This window comes from Schistocerca americana, chromosome 2 (assembly GCF_021461395.2).
Source record: "Schistocerca americana isolate TAMUIC-IGC-003095 chromosome 2, iqSchAmer2.1, whole genome shotgun sequence".
Classification (NCBI taxonomy): Eukaryota; Metazoa; Arthropoda; class Insecta; order Orthoptera; family Acrididae; genus Schistocerca; species Schistocerca americana.
The window spans coordinates 582,363,591-582,384,047 of NC_060120.1; positions in this window are offsets into that span (position 1 = coordinate 582,363,591).

The window sequence follows — 20,457 nt, forward strand, 5'->3', positions numbered from 1 at the left end:
AACCTCGAAAAACTTCAACTTATACAACCGAACAACTTTTGGAATGTGATTTCCGTGCGGTAGCTACTTACCATCGTTGTCGGTTGTTACCTTCATTTAATATAGCTGTTAAAGTGTTTTAATTTCTTACGTCCATTAAAAGGCTCCAATATAATACAACATGAAATCGTTATCAATGTAAGTGTATTGCCGAAGACAGTAGGTTGCGGCAGTTTCCCGAAGTATGCATGAAAACAGTTGTTTTAGCATAGGCTCGCATAAATGCGTCATAATCTGGTTCTCCATGATGCTAAAAATAAACGGGTAGGATCCAACACGCTACGTGAGTGTGTACATTAAACAGGCTCACAATGAACCAACGATGAGCTGTAATAGGTAGAGTGTGATTCCACAGGTTTAGCGACAATAATGTCCGCAGAGTTATTCTGAAAAACATTTTGGTGCATACGTGGTGGTGTATTGACTTGCTTGTAGGCGGACAGCAAGTTTCTGTACCGTTTGTCAGAGGCAGGCTCATCAAAGGGCACCAGTCCATCTCGTGTAAACATATGCCATTCGAGAATACATTCACCACACAAATGTATGGGGCAAAAGGGATACAATGCTAGATTTGGTCTCCTGCGTACATACGGGCTGCCAACTGGGTGTACTAACATGTATTGTCACTGTATAGGACAAGAGAGTTCCACTTAAGCCGCACCTGGATCAACGAGAACCAGATAGGTACGGTTAAACTCAAGTGTTTCCCTTGCTCTGAAAGAATAGTCCTGCTTAAACAGACTGATGGCAGAGGGCCGCCACTGATCGCCAAACGTTTGGGGGATCTTGAACGAAGCACAAGAATCTCCGTTACAAAGAAGAGGATTTGTTGTTGGGTTACTGCTTTCTCGCCAACTCAGGAATGCGTATAAACAGTAGGGGGAACTGAATTTCTCACGTCACACCTCAGCCACCACAAAGGGACTTCCCACCTCACAAGGCTGGAAATTTTGGGACTCTGCAGTAAAACTGGTGCTGTAATTGCAGTGTCCATCGTTCACTGGGAGAGATTGAAAACTGAGATCGCCAATGACGAAGACGATACAATGAAAAATTCAGCACCAAGGAGGCAAAGCTGGGTAAAAATGAAGGGCTGCCACAGGGGGAAGAGTCTGAGGAATGAAGACGAAAAATGAGTGTTTGATCTGTGAGAGGAGGTCATAGAGATGCCTGAGAAGTGATTTGTGTGCTGCTTCACACGAAACATTCTAACTTGGCCTCCTGGAGACACTTAGCCTATTGCCGAATCAGTTTTCAGAATTTGTCTGATCCTTGCATTCACTTCGATCTCCACCCTCGCTTTGTGACATCCTATTTTTCTTGTCGATGTCAGATGGACATTCTATGGTCTGATGCTAGAATCTTTAAGCATCGAACTGTATGTCTCTTGTCTGACCTAATATTTCAAAGATTACACTGATACATCCTCTGTGGGATAGATCAACGTAGACATAAGAGACAGTGCACATACAATAATACCGCGTTGGGCACCGGAAAGCGCTCTTCCCAGAAACAGATTACGCGGAAGGTGTGGATGATACGCCGCGACTGGCGCCAGTACTTCTGCCCAGCTAGTGTCATCTTTGCTTCGATTTTCGTTTGGCCGGTCGAGAGTCATTCATTGTGGGCCTGGCTATTTAACTCTGCAGCGCCGAGACAGCAGCACTATATAATGTGGTCTTGTCCACCGGCTTCTACCCCAACCTGTGGAAAACCTCCCGGATCCTGATGTTCCTCAAACCCGACAAACCGCCATCCGCTGTCTCCTCCTACCGACCCATCAGCCTTACCTCGGTCTTCAGCAAGGTCCTGGATTCTATCCTCACCAAATACATCCACCAGCACCTCCACCAGCACCACCTCCTTCCCTCTACCCAATGTGGCTTTCGGCCGTCCTTCTCTACTGATGACCTTCTCCTTCACCTCCTTCACCCCCTCTCCAAACAACTAAATTCCCGTCACTCCGCCATCTTCCTCTCTCTCGACCACAAGTGTGCCTACGACCATGTATGGTATTCTAGTCTCCTCTTCAAGCTCCAAACCTTGGCCCTTCCTATTAACTACGTACGTCTGTTCGCCTCCTTCCTTTCTCAACATCCTCCCTAAGTCATCATCCATAACACGGATTCCTACACCTTCCACCCCTCCGCCGGTGTGCCCCAAGGTTCCATTCTCTTCCCTCTTCTCTACCCTCTTTACACGGTGGACATGCCACTGCCTTCACCCCCCCCCCCCCTACACCTTCTCCAATACGCCGAGACACTGCCTTCCATGCCCTTATCCCCACCCTGCAACACCCTGAGCACTTTCTCCAATCCCATCTTGACTGATTCACCACTTGGTGTAACCAGTGGCTGCTCAAGGTAATCCTTCCAAAACCCAGGTGATCATTGTAGGCAAAACCACCCCATCCTTCCATCTCCAAGATTTTTATCTCACTGTCTATGGCCGTCATATCAACCTCACACCCACCCTTGAGTACCTTGGCGTCACCCTTGACTGTCGCCACTCCTGGACCCCTGATCTCTGGACTATCCAAGACAAGCCATGCTCTCGACTCCGCCTCCTCAAGCTCCTTTCTGGCCGCTCATGGGATCTGAACCCCTCCACAATTCTCCACACCTATAAATCCCTGATCTGCCCCATCCTCTGTTATACTCATCCTGCCTGGATCTCCGCCCCTCCTACCTTCTACAAGTCCTTTCAGATCCTGGAACGCCATGTGCTCCGCCTCGCCTATCACATCTGCCTCTCATCCCCCACGCGGATGCTCTATGACTTAATTCCTTTCCCACATCTCCTCCTCTTCCTTGGATGTATACGGATCCTTTACACCTCCCATAAACTTGATACACCTCACCCACTTGTCTCTCCCATCCTTTCCCACCCCCATCTGCTGCCACACTTGTACACCTGCATCCCATCCGCTCTCCATCTTACCGCACTCCCTACCCTTGCCCAAGGTAGCTTCCGCCAATTCCCCTCCCGGATGATGCCCTTGTCCCCTCCATCTACCCCTCCTTCCAGATTTAATCCTCCTCTTCCTCCTCGTGTGTTTTTCCTCCAGGGCACCCTTTTTCCCTTCTCTCGCTCCTCACTTCCTACTCCTCCCTCGCCCGCATCTCGTGGCCGTGCGGTAGCGTTCTCGCTTCCCACGCCCGGGTTCCCGGGTTCGATTCCCGGCGGGGTCAGGGATTTTCTCCGCCTCGTGATGGCTGGGTGTTGTGTGCTGTCCTTAGGTTAGTTATGTTTAAGTAGTTCTAAGTTCTAGGGGACTGATGACCATAGATGTTAAGTCCCATAGTGCTCAGAGCCATTTTACTCCTCCCTCCCTCTATTCCCCCCTCCCTGGGCTTCCACACCCTCCCATACCCTCTCTCCTTTCCCTCCCCTCTTCTCTTCACTTGGAATCGTTCCTCCCCCATACCCCCTACCCTCCCGTATTTCCCAGTGGCAGACACACCCCCCTTTTTTTCGTGCAACGGTGTGTTTATAGTGCGCCGAAGATCGCCATCATTGTGTTAGTACTTCTCTTCATCTTAATGCAACGGTGTTTCTTCGTCAGTACCTCTATGTTCACGGGTTCACCGTCTGTCTATATTTGTGCACTGAGCTGACCTTCCCTGTGCGGCCAGTGCCTTCTGTGAACGACTTCATTTCTTTTTCTTTTGTCTGCCTTCTATTTTTATCCTACATGTACATTTGTTTTTATGTCTTCATGTTTCTTGCATGTTTCTTTCTGTGGACGAAGAGCGGCGTGGTTAGGCCGCTGCCGGCCTCCCTTTTGAAAAGGTATAAAATAACAATAAAGAAAAAAAAAGGCAGTGGCCTCCACTGTGTGGTCTGTCGGTCGCGAGGTACGACGGGGTCGGAAGGTTGACCCTTACTTGGTGTGCATGCTCGTAGCGCGTGTTAAGAGTGGAGTGCTGCGGCCGGGGACGGCGGCGAAGTTGGGTTCTGGCACGAGGCATGATGTATGGTTTTGTGCTCACCAAGCAGTGAACGTTGAGAAGAAGAGCTTTCCGGAGCGTCGCCTGGGTAACCGTCCGCCTGCTCAAATGTGTGGTTTAATCCCGAGTGTGCCACGGCAAGTTAAGTCACACATGCCATGATAACGGGCTTGCTAACCGGGTTTTTTAAATACAAGTATTTACACATTAGTGACGAGTAATGAAAGACGACGCTGTCTCGTAAAATCACATCATGTTTCATGAAAATGTAATTCACTCGGCCTTGTCTTTAAAATAAACTCAGCTGTTACTATCGCTTGGTGTTATGGTATTTAAGTGAATACTTAAGTTGCTGAGTTAAGAACCTTTTTTAGGGAGCTTTCCTGTTTTAAATGTTATGGTTTTATGTCTTATGCAGTATGAACGTGTAAACGCAGGTGTGCTGTTGTAGCTGATTTATGTTCCAGTTACGTGGAGCGCAGTGCATTTCGTCCGGTACGGTGAGGTGTGGCATCGGGGCTTGACGACTTGACCGCTGCCAGCGGAGCTGTGATTCGTTTGACAGGCTCAATGCTCTTCGCTCACGTCTTTAAGTTGAGTATTGCTTTGCTCTTTGTTTCTGGCTCCGTCAGGTCGTTAAGCCTGGTATCCCGTTCCTCCGCCACTCTGGCGAATGTACTTTGGGCTTCAAGTAGACTTCGGTCTTGTAATGTCGAGTGGCACTGTGTCACTAGTGACCGGTCAGATTCATTAAGGTTCTGCTCGGTTAATTGTCCTTTTGTATCATTCAGGATGTTGTTATTTGTACCTTGTGTGTGAGTTGTAAAGGTTTAAATTTTTATAAAGCAAAGTTTCATATGTGTATGTTACCAAGCAATTTTTAAATGCCAAGGGTCTCTTTTATTAAGTGTTTATTATTGTAATTGGTGTTTATCTGTACTGGTACCTATCTGATTATTCTTTAGTCAGAAGTTTGGGCCTCGGCTGCCTGCAGTATCGAGCGTCATGATTTTAGAAGTTACCTATTTATTCCTTGGGTTTTGTAATATTTATTTACGTCATTCCTTAGGTATGAAATGTTATTGCAAAGGGAAGTCATTGTATAGCTTTGTCTAGGCGGTTTGAGTTTGGGAAGTTGGTTTTCTTAAATGTTTGTACCAAGAGCGACTGTGATGAAGGCTTTATACATTGGTTAGGCAAAGGTTCACAGGTGTTTGAGAAAAGTATTATGGTAACTGTGGTGAGGTTGTTCAGACACTGTACAGCATAGTCTTGCCGGTTCTAAGTCTGGCAAGTTTTGGTTTTATTAAATGTTTGTGCCAGGAGCAACTTTAATACATTCGTTAAGTAAATGTTCATAGGGGATTGAGAAAAGATTTATTGTAATAGTGATGAGGTTATTAAACACCGAGTTGTCTTATTGTATTAAATTGTGTAAGGTAAATCAAATAGTTTAGCACAAGCTGTGTATGTTTGTTATTGTGGTCCCGCTGCTTTCTGTGTAATGCTAAGAAGCAAATGTGCGTCTCAGTGGAGTCCAGCTTCGAGGAGTCAGGCTCCCCACGGCATCGCCTCAAAGCTGCAGAAGACGGAAGGCGAACATTGCCACATGTCAGAAGCTACACGATACGAGAGGGGAGTGACACGTCTCGCTTGCATCACACGCAGCTGCTTACGCCATCAAGTAACACCGACTTCCTCATGTGGCGAGATGAAGTGGTTGAAGCCCGTCCCCTACTTGTCGAATTGCTGAGTCGTGGTCGTGCTCAGTGATATTGGCTCTAAAGTAATATTCATATTGTATATTTGTGAATTATGAATTTTGTTAGTGTATTTTTTGAGACTTTCCTCAACACAGAGATTTATCTCCAACGTAACAACGTACTCTGAAGTCATTATAAGGAGCAATCAAAAAGTTCCCGTTTGACGGCGTCGATGCAAGGTATATGCAACAAAGTGCGGCTCAATGCGGGTATAGAAGCACTGACATGTAGGCAAGGGGTTAGTGTGATCTTCGAACGGAAAATTTTTGATCTCCTACTCCCATTTTTTTCCGGTCATTAGTTTTCTGACTAGTTTTTATTTCTCTTCCGAGTCAACCATTTCATGTCAGAGTAGCAACTGCCACCATCCGTCCTCAATTATTTGCTGGATGTATTCAAATCTCTGTTTCCTTCTACAGCATTTATTCTCTACAGCTTCCTCTAGTACCATGAAAGTTATTTCCTCATATCTTAACAGTTGTCTCCTTATCAGAGTTTTCCATGTAGTCGTTTCCTCGCCGAGTGGAGAACCTCCTGATTTCTAACCTCACAAGTCCACCTAATTTGCAACAGTCTTCAGTCGCACCACGTCTCAAATGCTTCAATTGTCTTCTGTTACGGTTATCCCGCAGTCCATGTTTCACTACCATATAATACTGTGTACGTTCGGTACACTCTCAGAAATTTCTTTCTCAGGCTACGGGCTATGTTTGATACTAACAAATGTCTCTTGGCCAGGATGTCCCTTTTTGCCAGAGCAGATCTGCATCTTACGTCCTCCTTGCTTTGTCCATCATTGGTTATTCTGCTGCCTAGGCAGCAGGATTCCCTAACTTTGTCTACACCTTGACCCCCAATTCTGATGTTAAGTTGCTCGCTGTTCTCATTTCTACTACTTCTCATTAATTTCGTCTTTCTAGAACTTGCTCACAATCCATACCCTGTTCTCATTAGACTGTTCATTCCATTCAGCAGATCCTGAAATTCTTTTCTCTTTCATTGAGGATAGCAGTATCATCAGCAAATCTTATCATCGATATCCTTTCATCCTGTATTTTAATCTTGAACTTTTCTTTTATTTCCATCATTGCTTCATTGTTGAATAAGTTGAACAGTAAGGGTGAAGGTCTACATCCCTTTCATATACTCTTTTTAATCCGAGTACTTCGTTCTTGGTCCTCCAGCCTTACTGTTCCGTCTTGGTTCTTGTACATAATGTGTATTACCCGTCTTTCCCTATAGCTTATCCTTACTTTTGTCAGAATTTCGAAAACCTTACACCATTGTTTAGCATCCAGTATCAGTCAAAAATCCACTATTGCCTCTCCGGGTCTCTACCTACCCTAAAGTGAAACTGATAGTCATTTAACAGATTCTCAATTTTCTTTTACATTCTTTCGTATATTATTCTTGTCAAAATCTTGGATTCATGAGATGTTAAGCTGATTGTGCGATAATTCTCGCACTTGTTGGGTCTTGCTACTTTCGGAACTTTATGGATGACTTTCTTCCGTAGGTCTGATAGTATATCGGCAGTCTCACACATCCCACATATCAACGAGAATAGTCTCTTTTTTGGCACTTTCCCTAATGATTTGAGAAATTCTGATGGAATGTTATCTATCCCTCCTGCTTTATTTTGTCTGAAGTCTTGCAGACATCTTTAAATTCTGACTCTAATCTGGATCCCCTATCTCTTCTATATCGACACCTGTTTCTTCATTTATCACGTCATCAGAGACAGCTTTCCTTTGTAAAGACCTTCAGTGTACTCTTTCCACCTATCCGCCGTCTCGTCTGCATTTGATAGTGAAATTCCCATTGCATTATTAATGTTATCACCCTGATTTTTTATTTTATCGAACGTTGTTTTGACTTTCCTATACTCTGAGTTAGTCCTTCTGATAATCATTTCTTTTTCAATTTTATCACATTTTTCATGCCGTCATTTCACGTTATCTTCTTTGCAGTTCCTATTTACTACATTCCTAAGCGATCTGTATCCCTGTTTTCTTGAATTTCCCTTAACATTTCTGTACTTCCTTCTTTCGTCGATCAACTGAAGTATTTAATCTGTTACCCATGATTTCTTCTCAGCTACCTTCCTTGTACCTATGACTTCTTTCCAAGTTCTGTGGTTGCCCTTTTTAGAGATGTTAAGTCCTCGTCAACTGAACTGCCTAGTGTGCTATTCATTATCGCAGTACCTATAGCTCAGAAAACTTCAAGCGTATCTCTTCATTCCTTAGTTCTTCCGGCTCCCACTTCTCTGTGCACTGATCCTTCCTGACTGAAATTCGGCCTACTCTTCATCATTAATAAATCGTGATCTGAGTCTATATCTGCTCCTACTAAGTCTTACAGTCCAATATCTGGTTTCGGAAACTCTGTCTGGCCATGATGTAATATAACTGGAATCTGCCCTTGTCTTACGCATTCTCCTGTTGTGATTCTTGAACAGAGTATTCGCTATTACTAAGTGAAATTTATTGCAGAACTTAATTAGACTTTCTCGTCTCTTATCTATGCTACCATGCCTATATTCTTCCGTAACCCTTTCTTCTACTCCTTCCCCTACAACCAGATTCGAATGTCCCATGACTATTAGATTTTCATCTTCCTTTATCTGCTGAATTACCCGTTCAATATCATCATATATTTTCTCTATCTCTTCATCGTCTCCTTTCGACGTTGGCGTGTATACCTGAACCACTGTTGTTGGTGTTGGTTTGCTGAGGTTCTGATGAGAACAACTCTATCTTTGAACTGTTTACAGCAACTCTGTTCTGTTTCACCTTCCTGTTCATAACTAATATACCATTTTCTGATGCTTTTGATAGTACCCCATACAGGTCTGGCGAGAAATCTTTGTCGTCTTTCCATTTCACTTCAGAGACCACCGCTATGACTGATCCTTAGCATTCGCATTTTTTTCTAGCCAACCTACTACGTTAAAATTTCTGACATCCCACTCCCCACACCGTAGAACGTTAACCTTTCGTTTCTTATTCAGTGTTTTTCTCGTTGTCACCTCCCCACTGGCAGACCCTTCCCGCAGATCCGAATGGGGGAACTGGTCTGATATCTTTTGCCAGTGGAGAAATCATCATGACAATTTTTCAATTACATGCCACACATCCTATGGATATACATTATGTATCTTTGACGCAGTGGTTCCAATTGTCTTCTGGATAATCATGCCACTGGTCATTGCATATTCTCTTGCCTTTTAGAGATAGTTTCCCACCAGAAGTCCTGAAGCTCTTCCCGCTTCTCTGCCCTCTTTGACAAGGCTATTGGCAGTGCGAGGGTGACTTCGGCCTCCATTGCTGATGATTATTATCAGACTTCCTCTGCTTCTACTTCCGTCAGTTTCGCAAGCCAGATTCAGTCTTGATATTCTCGTTTCTTCGTTCTTCTTACGTGTCCATACCGCTATAATTTTCTTCGAGCCATCACCTCACACATTTCTTATTTCACGTCCATTATCTTCATCACTTTGACGTTCCTTACACGGTCTTCCGTTGAGATTATTGCTGATTTTCTCCACAAATCCATGTCTAGTGCTTTCAGCTTCATGTCTCTGATTAGTTTTCATGTCTCTGCTCCATACTCTCTAACATCGAATATTTGTATTCATCACATTCCTGATCCATAAGATTGAACTGAACATCCCAATAACATTGTTTCCATTACTAATTCTTTTATTAATATCTAAATTTTAATTTCCTTCTTTTTCGAGAATGGGCCCCAGTCAGCAAGACTTGTTGATCTTTTCGGTTTTCTCCCTATAATCAGTTCATCCAGAACATTAGTAAGATATTCTGTTTTTCAATAATGAATCCGCAAACTGCAGTTGTTATATTGTTTTGTTAGCCTGTTACATATATAATTTGCATCTTCCACATCTTGTGCTACGATGAATGGGTCATCAATACACAGTAAACGGTGCAGTTATGTTCCACCTACAATCTCAAACCCCACTGTCTTACATTTATGGACTGTTTCCTGATGCTAATGCTACATTTATTTTGAATAGCACTAGTGATATTGGGGAGTCTTTTAAGAGGCCTTTGTTTCTATGAAAGTATTACCGGTTTTTACTTGGCATCTACTATCTTTATACACCGTTCAAAAAGAACATTATGACCACCGACCAGCTAACGATATAAACCGGTCCTGGAGATAGCAGCGTCTGCTGGCGAGGAATGACTGATAGTCAGACACATGCACGGTGCACCTTGTATCAGTGAGCGCTCTGTCCGTGTGTTGAATGGGGAAGACGCACGATCACAGTTTGACCGAGGGCAGATTGTGATGGCCCGAAGACTTGGAACGAGCACTTCGGAAACTACAAGACATGCGGGTGTTCGAGGAGTGCTGTGGTCAGTGTCTTTAACATGTGGCGAAACCATAGTAAAACCACGTCCAGACGTTGTGGGTTGAGCGGCCACCTGTCATTACAGCTATCGGATGTCGTAGGCTTCGCAGCCGACGACCCATGCATGTTTCCAGTGTTAACAACACAACATGAGCAACTACGACTGAAATGGGCACGTGATCACCAATACTAGACGTTGTCGCAGTGGCAGAGCGTTGGATGGTGTGATGAATTCCGATATCTTCTTCGTCATGTCTATGGGAAGGCGCCAATCCGTCATCGTCTTTCAGGGAACAGATTCTGGACGCCTGTTGTGCTGGACAGAGACAAGCTGGCGGCGGCTCCATTAAGCTCTCTCTGGGGGGGGGGGGGGGTCATTCACTTGGACATCCATGGGTAAAGTGGAGCTCGTGCAAGGCACCATGACGGCCAAGGACTACCGTACGCTGGTTCTAGGCCACGCACACCTCATCATGATGATGATGTTTCCCGACAACAGTGGCTTTTTTTCATCAAGATAATGCGCCATGTCACAAGGTCAGGAGTGTGGTGGAATGGTTCGAGGAACGCAGTGGCGAGTTCCAGTTGACGTGCTGGCCCCAACTCACCAGATCTGAATCCAATAGAACACATCTGCAATGACGTTGAACGTGGTGTCAGAGCTCATCGCCTCCCTCCCCGGAATTTACGTGAATTGGGTGACATGTGTGCAGATGTGGTGCCACTTCTCTCCAGGGACCTACCAACGCTTCATTGTTTCCATGCCACTACGCATTGCAGTTGTTACCCGTACCAAATGTGGACATACCGACTATTAGGTAGGTGGTCATAATATCCTGGCTGATCAGTGTACATTTCTTATATTATTCTAATTAAGAGATACTCTTTGTCTGCCATACGTAACGCTTTTCAAAGCAACTTCTTTGGAGTGGTAGTATTTACCTTTTCTAAATCTATCAAAACTAGTCTAATGCTTTTTAATTTTTCTCTAGGTTTTTTCAAAATTTGGCGTAATGTGAAAATGTGGTATACACACGATCGGTCAGCTGTGAAGCCACAGTTTTCTTCTTAAATCCTAAAATTAGTGTTAGAAACTCATTAACGTGCATTTTTAGAAACGTATTTATCACTTTGAATGTAATACATTTTGGCGCTCAACGGCCGGTGACCACATTATCAGTTTCTCAGTTCTTTTAATTCATTACATTTAACATATGTCCAAGTCAGTCCAGTCAGTTAACATGATTACATTTTTGCACCCACCGGTGGCCCATTTGCCTTTCAATCCACTAATCAGTTTGAATTGATTGTCGTGTATTTTGGATTCAGCATGCCAAGCAACATTTTTTCACCCTTCGAGTGTACAACTGGGGATTCTCTGCTTCTTTGCAAATCTCAGTGCCATGGCGTGTGTGTGGTGTACCCCTGCAACCATGTGATGCTTCTCGGAGGTATTTCTGCTAACTGGCAGTTGGTGTACAGCGCTGTCATGGCGGCACTTGAGGAGCCCAGTGGCTACACGACAGGGGTGGTGCGTCACGTGCATCTGATATTTACGATCTGGCTACCACGAAATGCACTGACGACACGCATGTGTAGCCGGGCAGAGACGTGGGACAGACCAGTTTGTGAGTGACAGTAGAATATCCAAGGTGGACCACAACAGCACAGACAAAAAAAAAAAAAAAAAGTTAAAATCTATGTGAATTCCTAAGGGACCAAACTGCTGAGAGGTCATCCGTTCCTAGACTTACACACTTCTTAAACTAACTTATGTTAAGAACAACACACATACCCATGCCCGAGGGAGGACTCGAACCTCCGGCGGGAGAGGCCGCGCAATCCATGGCATGGCGCCTCAAACCGCGCGGCCACTTCGCGCGCCCACCGACAAAATTTAGGAAGTCGTTAATGGAAGTGTTCTGATGATTTTGGTACAACCGATCCGTGATTTCTGGTGGTTTGTTAAAGAGTAATAACTTATTTGGTTTGTTGCCCCGGTTACTTGTGTTTCTGTGAAAGTATGTTCACAACAGTGAAAAAGCAACAGCAAAACTATGCATACTGCTATGACTCACGGTTAGCCCACAAATAAGACTTCCGAAGAGACAAACCTCCGTCAGAACCGATCAATACTGAATGCAAGATTCATGGCAAAGAGTAAAGTGGATGTTACTATTGCCAATACCAGATACTGAGAGTGAATGTAATAAGTTATTTTCGAAGTAAGACACCATATTTTTTACGTCTTACCAACATGCAATATAGATACAAAGATGAGTGGCTTTAAGAAATCAAATGAAACGTATTTATTGTGTGTCGATCCACCGCAGATCACGGGTTCCTTACACCAAAATACATAAAAATATCCCTTGAACAATCACTGGAAATGTGTCGGTGGAGTTCGGATGCAGCTTGTATATTTGGTTTGTATCACTATTAGATACCATTCATATGCTTCCTCTGGTTTGATTAAATAACTAGCCACCCAGTAAGCTAACAAACACCGAATTGAGAGTTTCAGTGTTCTCCGCATTCGCCTCCGGAGGAATCAACCTGTATGATAATGTATTAATTCTCTAGATGTGACAAATACAGCAGTTCTCGCAGGTAAATTATAGAGCCTTTTCTTGCAAGATTTTAATTTAATACACTATTTACAAGTTACAAGAAAGTGCTGTTGTGTAAGTCTCAAGACTAAAATTCCATAAAGTTCTCCTATTCCTCCTGATCCTTGCGTATCTCAATTTTAAATTATGCTGAACTTACACACAAAAAACGATACTTTAATTATTTTCTATGCCAATTACGCTGTCATAGAAAAAAGCAATTAAGCCTGATACCTGTCAGCGGCAGCAGTCACTTTGTGCATAATATTGGCAGATATTAAACTCGGAATATTAAAACTCTGTAAATTACTGTTGTAATAAAAGAGATGTATTTATACATTTGTTTGATACGGACGATCTGTTTTATTTATCTCTAGAATTCATAGAATTCATATACATTTTGATAACGATTTGATCTTTGAATGACACAGTCGATAAATGCGGAATTTTGAATGGAGATTAATGTCACTGGAGCAACGCTGGTTGAGCTCATACGTGTCGTGTGTCATTCAGCAAGCGTGTATGCTACGTAACACAGTTTAATATCTGTAAATGATTCCGGAATGACCTGGAGCAATTTCCAACGTTTCGACATTTCGCCTCTTCGGTGAGACTTTTGTATAAGGTGTTTAAAGATAAGTGTCCCTTATTATTATAAGTGAGACTTATTCTTTCTGTTGCGCTTCTGTCTCACATCGCCACAGGGTCGGCATAGTTATTAACGGATTTGTCATGGTTAGTTTAAGGGGTGGCCGGATGGCCTTCCTATCGGCACTCTGTTACGCCACAGGACGTGTGTGTGCAGTGTTATTGGTGTGAAAGTGAGCGAAAATTTTCTAAATGTTTGTGAATTACGTAACTGAGGCGCGACTTGTATATCAGTCTGTATTCACCTTGTGGGATGCAGAAAACCGCTTGTAAATCATATCATGGCTGGCTGGCAAACGGAGCCTCTTCATTAATCGGTCCATTCAATCTGGTGCCGGCGCGTCTTTGCGTCTCGGAAGCGTCGGTTTAGCACGCATGGCTGTCCGGGCGAATATATTATTACAGTGTCTTGGTCAAAATAAGGAAAGAAAGACACAGGAGGTAATTAAAATCCCTCATTTTATGGGTGCCACTGGTCAAATGTCGTCTCTAATCAGTGCATTTAGATAGTCAGGTAACTTTGACGAGTCGATCTAGTCAGGCTGGCGAATACTACAGGCCAGTAACTGCCTGCGGGTTGACAAGTGGTGACCAGCAGATGATTCTGCGCCTACTGAGGGCTGCCGTTGTATCTCTCAGCAGCTCTGGACGGAATACGGGCTCTGTAATTTTTTTTTTTTTTTACTGTTTCAGAAGATAGTACTGGACAAGGGTAGGAAGAAGTCTGCATCTACATACATATGCCGCGAACCAGCTTGCGATGCATGGCGGAGGGTACCCTGTACCGCTACTAGTAATTTCCTCTTCTGTTTCACTCGCAAACAGAGCAAGGGAAAAACGAGTGTCTAGAAGCCTCCATACAAGCCTTCAATTTTTGCATTTGATTTTCATGGTCCTTACGCGAAATGTATGTTGGCGACAGTAGAATCGTTTCGCAGTCGGCCTCAAGTGCGGTTTCTCTAAATTTGCAAAATAGTGCCTTGCGGTAAGAACATCGTCTTCCCGCCAGGGATCCCCATTTGAGTTCATGAAAAATTTCCGTAATACTTGCGAGCTGACAGAACCTACCGGTAACAAATCTAGCAGCCCGCGGTCTTCCTTTAATTTGTCCTGGTGGGGATACCAAACATCCGAACAGAACTCAAGAATGGGTCGCACTAGCGTTCTATATGCTGCCTCCTTTATGGATGAGCTACACTTTTCCAAAATTCTCCCAATAAAACGAAATCGAGAATTATCTTCCCTTCTACCAACCTGACGTGCTCATTCCATTTAATATCCCTTTGCTACGTTACGCCTTGATTTTTAAAAAAAGTTACTGTGTCTAGCTGCATCCTATTAATGTCGTATTCGAACGTTACAGGACTGTTTTTTCTAATAATTCCCATTAATACAATTTTATTATATTTAGTGGAAACTGTCATTCATCACAACAAGTAGAAATTTTATCTATGTCGTCTTGTGTCCTCCGATAGTCACTCAATGACGACATCTTGCCGCAAACAAAAGTGTCGTCAGCAAACAGCTGTACACTGCAGCTCAACATGCCCGTCAGTCATTTATGTATATAGAGAATAAAAGCGGTCCTATCACACCAATAACATATATGGGAACCTAAACCATTTGTTTGCACTTTCGTCAACACTCTGCAGTGGGGCACTATGGGACTCAACATCTGTGGTCATCAGTCCCCTAGAACTTAGAACTACTTAAACCTAACTAACCTAAGGACATCACACACACCCATGCTTCACGGAAATCTAGGAATGTTGTCATCCTTTTGGCTTCCTTCCATAGTTCACAGAATATCATGTGAGAAAAGAGCAAGCTGAGTTTCGCACCACCAAAATCCGTGCTGAATTGTGGGTATTAGATTTTTTTACCTCAAGGATATAAATTATATTCGAACTCAGAGCCTATATATGAAATATGCAGAAAAATGATCAGGCTAAGTAAGAGGCCAATGCCGCGGAGTACTCTCTGTTAAAACGAATTAGGATTTCATCTGGACCTTGCGACTTAGTTCTTTTCCAGCTGTTTCAGTTGCTTCTCTACGCCACAGATGCCAGTTTCTACGAGCACATTCTCCACGCGGGAGTCTGTACAATAGTCAAACGACAGTTTGTGTATTCGGTCCGCTTGCATGAATTATTTCTTAAAAGTGAAATTAAAACTTCAGCTTTCCATTTGCTGTCTTCTATTGCCACCCCAGACTAGTCTACATACGACGGATGCAAGCTTCCACCTGTTTAATGAATTAACGTATGAATGAAATTCTTTCGGCTTCTCGGCATGATCTTTCGCTAAGATATGACAGGGGAAGTTGTATGCTTCACACATCGCTCTTCTTACGGACGCACGAATTTCTATTAACGCTTGCCTGTCAACATTTGAACGAGAGTGAAACCATCTCTTTTTCCTCCACATTTTCCGAATTTGATTATTAAACCACAGAGGATATTTTCCATCCTTGATTAGCTTACTTGTCACTTACGTCTTCAGCGCGCGATTTAAAATCAGTTTAAACTTTGCCCTTAATCCCTCTATGTCCGTCATACTTGAGCTAAATAATATACATTAACTGTCTAAGCGGGATGATAACAACAGATTCTCTGCTTTGCCTAGCATAAACGCTATCGTGATCTTCTTGGTGGATTTGTTAACTTTAGTAAGCATCGTCGCTGTGAGGACATCATGATCACCAATCCCTATTTCTGTACTGAGAATGTTTCTACGGTCAGGCCTGTTTGTAGCTACGAAGTCTAAATTATTCCCATTATTGTGGGTTGTATAATTAATTGTTCAAGGCAGTTTTAGGAAAACGTGCTCAAAAGTAGTTCAGAAGATTGTCTGTTAATACCACCTGCACTGAATCCATAGACATTCCGGTCTATACTCGGTAGATTAAAGTCACCTTTACCTAATATTACATGATCTGGATATTTCCACACTCCTGATAGTAGACTTTGTTGAATGACTCTAAAACTGTTGCAGCGGAGTCAGGTGGCCGGGAAAAACATGAAAATCATACGATAATTAACTTGATTGTACCTAGATCTATTACACGTGTCCAGAAAACTTCACTGTTACACTTAAATACGATCATAGTAGGGACAATACTTTCGTCAATTACAATGATCGCTTCCCCTAATTTGGCATCTAATCTGTCTTTCCGATGTAAGTTCATGAATCGCTAAATATCTCGGAGTGTTTTACTTCAGGATTTAGCCAACTCTCTGTCCTGACAATAACTTGAGCGCGAGCAAGGGCAGTAAATTCGGAAATTTTAAATAAAATTCTTCGACAATTTACTGATAAAATTTTGAGAAACAACGTGTCTCTACTTTGTGCACTATCTGATTTCGCTCTCTGTGCATCGACTGGCGAGGGTTCTTCAGATGACCTCAAGCTACTGCCTAGCCTAGAAAACCCCCACGCGCATTCCACAAGTACTCCGCCACCGAGCGAGGTGGCGCAGTGGTTAGCACACTGGACTCGCATTCGGAAGGACGACGGTTCAATCCCGTCTCCGGCCATCCTGATTTAGGTTTTCCGTGATTTCCCTAAATCGCTTCAGGCAAATGCCAGGATGGTTCCTTTGAAACGGCACGGCCGATTTCCTTCCCCATCCTTCCCTCATCCGAGCTTGCGCTCCGTCTCTAATGACCTCGATGTCGACGGGACGTTAACCACTAATCTCCTCCCCAAGTACTCCGCTACCGTAACAGTTGCTTCATTTGTCTAACGCACCTCCGACCTGTCAAGGGGAGTTCTACAACTGTCCACCCTATAGTGCCGGTACAGAAGTCTACAGCTACGACCGTCTCACTATCAACGGAGCCTCTGATTGAGACCCTCCAGTCGGCTCCAAACCAAAGTGCCCTGAGTACGACTCTGAGTACGATGCTGCAAATTGTGAGCTCTTCTTGCACTCTGCAAGCGAGGTTAGCTGTCTTCACCACTTTCCTCACCACGCATAGGAAATGAGGATGTCCTCAGAACCCGATAGGCGTCACTGGTGCCGACACGATCAGCAACTTGCAGACTACTGCTCACTGTACCATCGATAGCAGCAGCCAGGTCCTCCTCTACATCTCGGGTGAGTCCGCTCGGCAGACACAACCCTGTGCACATTGAAATTTTTTCCGATTCTGGACGCTGTTTTCCTAAAGGCCGCCATAATGCACGTAACATTGGACGTCCAAGTAACTAATAAGTCCACAAAGAAGCACGTGTTGAGAGACAGACCACTATACTTGTCTCTAGAAGGCGCCAATATTCATTAATGTGCGCTGTCGTACTGTTGACTTCATTGCCATTTGCTATTGTCTGTTTGTCTATGCAATTCTCGAAAGTGAAATCAAGTCACCAGACTGCCTTTAGTAGCAAAGTGCACGCAGGGCAAACCCAATTTCTGCGCCTGGTGCACTAGTACGTTGTACGAAACTTTAATGAGAGAACGGTAGAGGAGGCCCTGTAGGATGGCCTCACTGTTCACTTGACCTTCACCACATAGATTTGTGGCATTGGTGACATTTTAAAGCATTGCTGTGTTCCAAAACCACCGTCAGCGTACACAACTGACACACACAGTGGTTACGGTTACTACAAGCCACACCACAAGTTGGGAAACGGAGCCAAATTTCTAGTAGTTTACTGTCGAGTTGAGATTTTCACAAATGTTTTATTCGCATCTTACAAAAACTAGCAGTACGGCAATAAACAACCTTTTAAAACACGCCGCTAACGGCAATCAAAGTAATTTATAGCAATACACTAATTTAAAAAAATTAAAGAACATTAGTAAACAGGCTACTAAAATAAATACAGAACTTTGTTAATAAAGTACGGTGAGGTAATGAAGCTACCAACACCGCCATTAAAAAAATTAAAGAGGTCTCAGCAAACACACGATTAACGGCAATAAAAGGAATTTACGAACTTGGAGGAATTTGAAAAAAATTTAAACGAAAGTGTCCTGGAATATCATTAGAACATAACAGATATGACGGACTCGTGTAAGGTGGCCACAAATCACCCACTCAGGGATGCTCAGGCTAGACAGAATACTGACCAATTTAAAAACGCCCGTAAACAGAATTGCCACTCTCAGGCTGGTCAATGCACCGACTTTTAGCCGGCGAAAACTTGTTATAAGATGGCTTAACTTGGCCGGCCGAAGTGGCCGTGCGGTTCTGGGTGCTTCAGTCCGGAACCGCGAGACCGCTACGGTCGCAGGTTCGAATCCTGCCTCGGGCATGGATATGTGTGATGTCCTTAGGTTAGTTCGGTTTAACTAGTTCTAAGTTCTAGAGGACTAATGACCTAAGCAGTTGAGTCCCATAGTGCTCAGAGCCATTTGAACCATTTTGGCTTAACTTGCTGACAGAATTAGAGCTAACCTCGTGCAAGGAAACATTACACCACGGTCCTGAATGAGCGACCACATGATCAACCAACAAGAATCATGAATTTACTCATAACCCACGACAGAATAGCGAAACAATTAAGCTGCCAAAACTACACCTCCCATCGGACAGTAACGAGAGGAGGAGGAAAGATCACTGTCTTCAATTACACCGGTGCCAGGGACAGTAAACCCGGTCGCCGGAGGTCACAAGGCTGAAGAGACGCTGGTTACACAAAATTATTACTTAATGATGAAACCTTCCACGAACTTAACTTGCAATTATGCTCGAACAGGCAGTACACGACCTTCGATGGCAAGGATCCACACATCCGACCCCGCACGCGTCGCCAGCGTACCCAACACGCCACGGTCACGCGACAACACGCTCTGTCACTGGAGTTCACGTCTTCTCTGCAATGTTGACAGGTAGTGACCGCTCCTTCATGTTAGGTGTCTCTTTTTAAACTCCAGTGTTGAAACAGAGGATTTAAAGAAGCTTGTTCACGCCCCACTAAGGCGAAATGAACAGCAACTACTCGTGGGGTGATTCTGTATACAACCAACACGCGGGGAGCTCTTCCGTCAACACGACCCACTCGTTACACACAACCGACATACATCACGTGGCGACTCGGTACAACCGACCACCCCTGCTTCGCGCTGGGGAGCCACACTGCCCTCCCGTGTCCACCACACTCGCTGCGCGTCACGCCCCTACTTCCGCGCCACCACACGAGGTTACAACCGGTCAAAGATCTCACTTCCTCCACAGCAGTTTCCCGGAAACAAAAACGCAGATATCGATAGCAGAGGGAAAAGACAACCAAGCAGCCACTTAATGACAGACAACATATCAAACAAACATGTCAGGGGAAGAAAAGGAAAACCAATGCAATTTAAACACAAGGTGTAGCACGAGTCGATACACGGCTCAACAACTTACAGAAAAATACATGTCAACAAATCCGACAGGAGCCATACGATTTTGAACGAGTTCGTTATTCTTTGTAAAAGAGAGCTAATGGATGCTTCATACAGTCAATTGTAACTACATGAAGCATCTCGTTTTACTTCTTTTTTGGCTCATTCATAACTGGATCGAGACAATATAATGAATTATACTAATGAATATTGAATATTATACAAACTCTCGGCGCTTGAGCATAGCTTTTTTTCTGTTAAAGGTCAGTTCATATACTTTTAACCGTGTTCGTTCCCTCTGTGTTTTCACCATAATCAGACTTCATAATAAGACAGCACCCGAAGACGACGTTGGATGGAGATGAATGACTTTTTGCTTAGAAGTACGGAACCTATTGCCAAGCCAAGTCACCCAACAATCTTAAATGAGTAAAGGCGCAAAATAAAACATACATAGGTTAGTAAGAAAAGTATATTCTGAAATAATGTAGTATTAATGACAGTGTGCCAAAATACATCTGATCTGGACAAGTCTTAAAAAACGAATGTGCCTCTAATTCCCCAAGTAAAATGAACATAAAAAATCTTCAAATGTTTCCAGCGGCTGCTTACAATATTTATACAGCTGCGCACTGTATCAATGGCTCAAATTATTTCTTTATTCATTACTTGTAATTACGTTTTCTGCTAGTAAAAGCTCTGCATGCAAATGTGACTTTAAATCCTTTAGTGACAA